Source organism: Schistocerca americana, chromosome X, assembly GCF_021461395.2.
Source record: "Schistocerca americana isolate TAMUIC-IGC-003095 chromosome X, iqSchAmer2.1, whole genome shotgun sequence".
Lineage (NCBI taxonomy): Eukaryota > Metazoa > Arthropoda > Insecta > Orthoptera > Acrididae > Schistocerca > Schistocerca americana.
In genome coordinates this window covers 174,622,029-174,630,159 of record NC_060130.1, presented here as the reverse complement: position 1 = coordinate 174,630,159, position 8,131 = coordinate 174,622,029, and positions in this window count along the sequence as shown.

The following is an 8,131-nucleotide window of genomic DNA, read 5'->3' as shown; positions in this document are numbered from 1 at the left end:
CACCAAAAATATATACATGATCGTCGACCACTGTTTGAGGTACTATCAGCGACAGAACACTCGAATTTGAGCACTCTCTGACCACTTTAAAATAACTGTTCAAATGGCTCTGAGCACTGTGGGACTTAACATCTCAGGTCATCAGTCCCCTGGAACTTAGAACTACTTAAACCTAACTAAACTAAGGACATCACACACATCCATGACCGAGGCAGGATTCGAACCTGCGACCGTAGCGGTCGCGCGGTTCTAGACTGAAGGGCCTAGAACCGCTTGGCCACCACGGCCGTCTAAAATAACTGTCCTTCATGTTATATTGTGCACTTGGCCAGAAAAAGTGCTGTCAATTAAAATATAAGATGATTCTAAAGTTTATGTCTACCTACCAAAGAGCTATGAACCTAAACTTAACAACATACACTGAATTTCACAAATGACGTAACACCCTTAACTGGCGAATTCAATTGATATGTGAAATTACACTAACTTTATGGGGACAGTTTTTTTAGTCTCACTGGGGTGCTTCGAGAGTCACTCTTGAACAACCTTTTCTTGTTTATTTTGGTTTTAGAGACAATAAATTGATAGTAACATTAATTACATCATTTAGATAATCATTTAACATAAGTATGGCCCTTCAGAGCGAACTCTCGTTGGCAAATTCTCGGATTATTTTGGACATGAATAATATCGTTCGCATTTGGTGGAGGTATATCTAACTCCCGCCACTTCAGCGATCTTGAAATCGACTGAGAAGATGGTGACGGTCACATCTGTATAAGGCTGTGATCACAGTGGCACCGATATCGGTGGATTCCGCCGACAATCGACATCGTCCGAAGACGGACAATATTTCCAAATGAGCAAGCCACTACATGCGCGGTCACAATGTACTCGTATACGATCATATCTCCTGACCGTACAGATTTCGGACGACAATCGGTGAAATTCAAATCAGCTTGTTTTTTTCGGTCATAATGGCCGACACGACACGAAACGTGGACTGTGACAAACTGATAAGTTTAGTCAAAGCAGTAGTTTGTGGCATACTGAGGCTAAAAACTATAATTGGGATTCAGAATACACAGACTGAAATCTCAGGTTTATTGGAAACCACAAGTGGGCAAAACCTTTATCGGGAATTTTAGGTGTAGATTATAACTTTCAGCTGACATGGATGGTGTATCTTATGATTAACGTTACTGTCGTTGACCTTTTTGGGTTGTGGTCGACATTAGCTGTCTACAAAATATTTTTTCTGCTTACTGGCGTTTTTATGCAAGTAGGCTGGTTATTCCGTTACGTGAAGTGGTTTGCAAATGTGGTGCACGTATGTGTTTCCACTTTACATTACTTTAGGTGTTCAGAGTATCTTATTCCAGACACACGTATGCTGAATAACAGTCATTGAAGGTTAACTGACGTATGTTTACAACAGATTTCGAGTGTTTGTAAAGGTATGGTTTGAGCTTTATTAAAAAAAATCCAGTACTCACATTAAAGATGCAGTTCCGGCTCAAGCAAAACTAGAAGTGACACTTTGATATTTGACATCTGGCGATTACACCTTCCAATGGTTAGGCCTATACCGCATTCTGAAATGTACAGTTTCAAAGTTTTTGTATGATATTTTGGATGCTATTTACGATGCTCCAAATTCTAGTTTTAAAGCAAATATTTTTACTCTTGCACCCCAAATACTACGAAATTTGTAATTTATCCTATATCGAATTTTGGATCTATGCTCCGTGCAAGTGCCCTAAAAAATGGTTCACATGGCTCTAAGCACTATGGGACTTAACATATGAGGTCATCAGTCCCCTAGACTTAGAACTGCTTAAACCTAACTAACCTAAGGAGATCACACACATCCATTGCCGCGGCAGGATTCGGACCTGCGATCGTAGCAGCAGCGCGGTTCCGGACTGAAGCGCCTAGAACCGTTCGTCCACAGCGGCCGGCACAAGTGCCCTAAAATACACTCTAATTTTCTTTACTGAAAGCTACTCTGAATCTGAAGTAATACTGCCGCCACATGTTCGTGCTTCCTCAAGTCCACTGGGGAAGTGTTCAAAGAGCAGTGAAGTTTTTAGTACAAGAATCTGATTATATCAATTGCCAGTACTGCATTAATATTCCCCGTTTTAAGAATAAAGTGAGCTGCTGAGAAACCACAGATCAACCTTTCTTTAATTAAATAATACTTGTTTACTCACACAAAGATTTTATCCGTTCATCATATAATAGAAACATCTGCTTTCACCACGTAAATTAGCGATTGTGTGTTCGTAGCCTCATCGGCAAAACCTTTATACACCGAAGTCGCCACTGTAGTATAATAAACCATACTCTGAACAACGTGTTTTGTACAGATCCTTAGCGCGGTGTATCACTGAAATTACATATTTTCCTAAAGCGTAGGTATTTCGTAAGACTTGTCTGATAATTCCAGTAACTGAAGACAGAGTGTACAGTACTCGATACGTTCTTTCGAGACAGATATATCTCATTCGGCAACTTCTTAATAGCAAACGCCGCGTTGCAGCACTCGTCTCTAAGCACAGAGGCATCGTGGCATCCATTCCAATTTAACAGGTTAGAATCTAACGTGCTTGATACATAGGATAGATTCTAACCTAGCCTTCTCGACCCCACCAAAAACTGATGAATGAGATCGGACGCATAGTGACCAAGCTGGCTCAAATGGTTCAAATGGCTCTGAGCACTATGCGACTTAACTTCTGAGGTCATCAGTCGCCTAGAACTTAGAACTAATTAAACCTAACTAACCTAAGGACATCACACACATCCATGCCCAAGGCAGGATTCGAACCTGCGACCGCAGTGGTCACTCGGCTCCAGACTGTAGCGCCTAGAACCGCACGGCCACTCCGGCCGGCACCAAGCTGTCGACCGATGTTATCGGGTTACCTCTTCTGACAGCGTCTAAAGATCGTTGTCGGTGCCACTGTGAAAGTAGCCTACAGATAGTTCTGCCGCGGATCCAAAGTTCCCAGCAAACATGTCACATAGGGATCGCTACAGGGAATACACAGACGGACCAGCTAGATCCGTAGTTCCTATCCCGTTGTAGAAGATCCAATGCCACGATTTGTAAATGCTACTTTTATCTAAGTGGACGTCAATTTTGTAGCTCAGATTGTGTGTCTTATGGCTTACGACGAATCTGGTTTGAACTCCCTTTACTTTTAATTGTAATCTTCGCTCTCTACATTGTTTCGATCCATCGACTTACCGTCAAATTTGATTCCACAAGGTACGTGGTTCGTGGTAGCGACCTCCCCAGTTTCTATCAGACTACAACAAAACGGTATAGCTTCGTCCAAAGCCCCGCCTGGTATAGGTAGTTCTGCGGAGACCCGTTCCATTTGAAGCAACAACAGCGGACAGCGTAGAAATCACCTCATGACGCTTCTACACTACGGGCCATTAAAATTGCTACACCACGAAGATGACGTGCTACAGACGCGAAATTTAACCGACAGGAAGACGATGCTGTGATGTGCAAATGATTAGGTTTTCAGAGCATTCACACAATGTGCTGACATGAGGAAAGTATCCAACCGATTTCTCATACACAAAAGCAGTTGACCGGCGTTGCCTGGTGAAACGTCGTTGTGATGCCTCGTGTAAAGCGAAGAAATGCGTACCATAACGTTTCCGACTTTGATAAAGGTCGGGTTGTAGCCTACCGTGATTGTGGTTTATCGTATCGCGACATTGCTGCTTGCGTTGGTCGAGATCCAATGACTGTTGGCAGAATATGGAATCGGTGGGTTCAGGAGGGTAATACGGAACGCCGTGCTGGATCCCAACGGCCTCGTATCACTAGCAGTCTAGATGACAGGCATCTTATCCGCATGGCTTTAACGAATCGTGCAGCCACGTCTCGATCCCTGAGTCAACAGATGGGGACGTTTGCAAGACAACAACCATCTGCACGAACAGTTCGACGACGTTTGCAGCAGCATGGACTATCAGCACGGAGACCATGGCTGCGGTTACCCTTGACGCCGCATCGCAGACAGGAGCGCCTGCGATGGTGTATTCAATGACGAACCACGGTGCACGAATGGCATAACGTCATTTTTTCGGATGAATCCAGGTTCTGTTTACAGTATCATGATGGTCACAACCATGTTTGGCGACATCGCGGTGAACGCACATTGGAAGTGTGTATTCGTCATCGCCATACTGGTGTATCACCCGGCGTGATGGTATGGGGTGCCATTGGTTACACCCCTCGGTCACCTCTTGTTCGCACTGACGGCACTTTGAACAGTGGACGTTACATTTCAGATGCGTTACAACCCGTGGCTCTACCCTTCATTCGATCCCTGCGAAACCCTACATTTGAGCAGGATAATGCACGACCGTATTTTGCAGGTCCTGTACGGGATTTTCTGGATACAGAAAATGTTCTACTGGTGCCCTGGCCAGTACATGCTCCAGATCTCTCACCTATTGAAAACGTCTGGCCTTTCTGGGTACAGAAAATGTTCGACTGCTGCCCTGGCCGGCACATTCTCCAGATCCCTCACCAATTGAAAACGTTTGGTCAATGATGGCCGAGCAACTGGCTCGTCACAATAAGCCAGTCACTGCTCTTGATGAACTGTGGTATCGTGTTGAAGCTGCATGGGCAGCTGTACCTGTACACGCCATGCAAGCTCTTTTTGACTCAATGCCCAGGGGTATCAAGGCCGTTATTACGGCCAGAGGTGGTTGTTCTGGGTACTGATTTCTCAGCGCGGGATTAGCCGAGCGGTCTAAGACGCTGCAGTCATGGACTGTGCGGCTGGTCCCGGCGGAGGTTCGAGTTCTCTCTCGGGCATGGGTGTGTGTGTTGGTCCTTAGGATAATTTAGGTTAAGTAGTGTGTAAGCTTAGGGACTGATGACCTTAGCAGTGAAGTCCCATAAGATTTCACACACATTTGAACATTTTGTAATCACATGTCAGTTCTAGTATAATATATTTGTCCAATTAATACCCGTTTATCATCTGCATTTCTTCTTGGTGTAGCAATTTTAATGGCCAGTAGTGTATATAACAATCTAGGCTATCGATCGAACACAATTCGGGGCCGGAAGATGTACCCATTTCAGATGACTTAGATAAAGAACAGGGAGGTACAGGAACGTGTCTAGAATTTATAGGTGAAGCTAGCTTAGTTAACTCCTTGATAGTAATCGAACTTCTTATTCTGCAAGGCAAGGAAAATACTGTGAAAACATCTGCCGAAACGTGACATCCACCTCTGCAAACGGAGACGTATCAGTTACAAACAGTTCCTGGCTTCTTCTAACAGGTCTTCTTCGCACAGTTTGAGGTAAAAAGCGCGCTACAATAGTACAGTGGTGCAAAACTTTATCGTTGAATATAAGTGTAATGTCAGAAAGCTGTATACAAACAAAATTTCAAGCTCTATACGGTCTTCTGGTCCAAAAGAAAAATTTAATCCTTTTTGCTCAAAAAGTTAGATACTAAAATTGAACAAGAGACAACTGATCTCTCGTCAAACCATTCTTCTCAGTCCATAATTAACAGGCTAATGATTATGCTATTCTTGGACGGTAAAATTACCGCGGTTCTTCACAATTTTGTCACTGAGCAGGCCTCACTTCAAAATATTATCAAGATAACAAGTTTTTAATAGACAGTCTGAAGTAAAATATGCCTTATTCCTGAGGATATCAACTTATACTCACAGATGAAGCATACACCCAATGGATCGCGATTTTCTCTTCTTTCACACGGATGCAGTACATACTTGAATCTAACTAATGCTGCTCTAGTATGATGCACTTCTTCATCAATTTCGAGAAATAAAGGTTCGAAGTTTTACAAACCTGTTGAATCCCATAGGAGAGTGCCAACCGCCCATCAGCAGCGTTAGCGCAACCGGTTAAGGAGACAGACTGAAAGTCTACCCGCACTGCATTCATGTATCGTCGTTTTCTTACTTTTTTCCTACTGTTTCACAAAACAATTTTATCGCTACTACGAGTCGTGATTTTTCGGAAAGGAATGAATAATAATTATTGAGTCGTGCTCACTCCCAACAATGCATTTTGGTGAACTTCGCTGTCTATCTGTGTTTGGTTTCCCGCCCTTGTTGCGGTTACGTTGTGGTTCATCTTCCTTCTGCGTGTGGCAGCAGTGATGTGTATCGATATTTGCACCGTGTACCATCTTTGGTTTCCGCGCGGTGCAGTCGGCTGGGGCCGCTGGCAGCCTCTGGGCAGTGTCGGAGCGTGTGTGCAGCTGTCCGATCGCTACGAGCTTCGTGGTTCACCGACCCAGGACGTCAAAGTTGAGTAGTGGTTTCAACTATCCAAGCCACGTCCGTTCATGTTGTGGTGGTTCGTTTCGGTGGTTTGCTGTTGGGGAGGTTTTCCTGTGAGCAACACCGAGTGTTTCTAAGGCTGAAATTTAGCCGCCATGCTGTGCAATTAACTATTTTGGGTTGATTACAATTCGAGTGCACCAGTGGAATTTTCTGCCTTGTGGCCGTTAGTGTTCCGGTTACCTGCCCTGGCCTCTAATGTAATTTCAGGCAGCGTCCTTTCCTCACCTGTTGCCACTGTCCAACATGGTGTATAATTTTGACAGCTAATACATACTCCATTGTGGATTATCACGTTTCTAACCTTTTCTGTTTGAGTTCTCATGTACTGATTGATGGGAAGCAAGTCGTTGTGTCATTCGGCCCGTGGCTGTCCCCTGGTTAGGTTCCGAAAACTTAGTTTTGGTATTGCACCTTGCATATGTTTGTTCTATCTACTTGCTGTGATGTTTTTTTAATTATTTTATTGCTATCTTAATTGGATTTTTATCTTATTGATTTGTTAAGATTTCTTGTTTAGAGGACTTCAGCCGTGAAAGGGTTGCATTCAGTAAAGGTCCAGTTATGTGCCGCTTTGGTTGTAAAAGTGTTGTTAAATTACAATAAATTGCAATTAGAAGGGGAAACTGTCCCCAACCTTATTTGGCCCTTTCCACAATCCTAATTACCTGTTCTGCCCAGCGGGTTTAGTGGGCGTATCAAGGTGCATTCGTAGTTACGGATTATCGAAGCATAATAAGGAATCGTGATGAAATGAATATTTACTTACCGATACACTCATCTGGGTATCGCAGATAATGTATTCTTTATTCAAACAGATATAACCCATTATGATCTCACTGCGATACGCAGATAAATGTATCCATAAACTAATTTTCATTTCATCATGATTCATTATTACACCTCGACTATTCCTCGCCACGACTGTAGCAGAATGATAACGATTATTATTATTCTTTTCGGAAGAAACATTATTCGTTGTAGCGATACAAACGGAAAGAATACGAAAAATGGCTGATGGCAAGTTACTGAAAATGTATGTTACTCTATAATGGACACCTTTCGGTACTAAAGTGACTATAAGCCTTTGTAAAGCTCTTTATTATTTCTACTATCAATTCCATGAACTGAGCTGTTGGTATAAAAAAGGAGACATATTTTGAACGAAAATTTTGCCAAGCAATAATTGTATTGGGATCAGTAGTTAGTATCTCTAGTTCCCTAAACAGGTCTCTGAGGGATATTCTTGAGTACATACCACAAATAATTCTTATTACACATTTTTGGCCCCGGAAAAATTTATCTTGTCTTCATGAGTTCAAATGGCTCTGAGCACTATGGGACTTAACATCTGAGGTCATCACTCCCCTAGAACTTAGAACTACTTAAACCTAACTAACCTAAGGACATCGCACACATCCATGCCCGACGCAGGATCCGAACCTGCGACCGTAGCGGTCGCGCGGTTCCAGACTGAAGTGCCTAGAACCGTTCGGCCACAACGGTCGGCCTTTATGAGTTACCCCAAAAAAATCCCATTTGACATTATGTAATGAAAGCAAGCATAGTATTCTATCTTTTTCATTTGTGTATCAAATGTGTATGGCAACAATTGGGTAGGTGCTTCAGCAGTTATGGTAAGCTCCTCAGACTTGAATTTATCATCAAGATGTAATCCAAAGAATTTAATACTATTAACTTTCATTTGTTGCCATCATATTTTAGGCATATACTGTCGAGAAACCTCTTACAAGTTATAAAC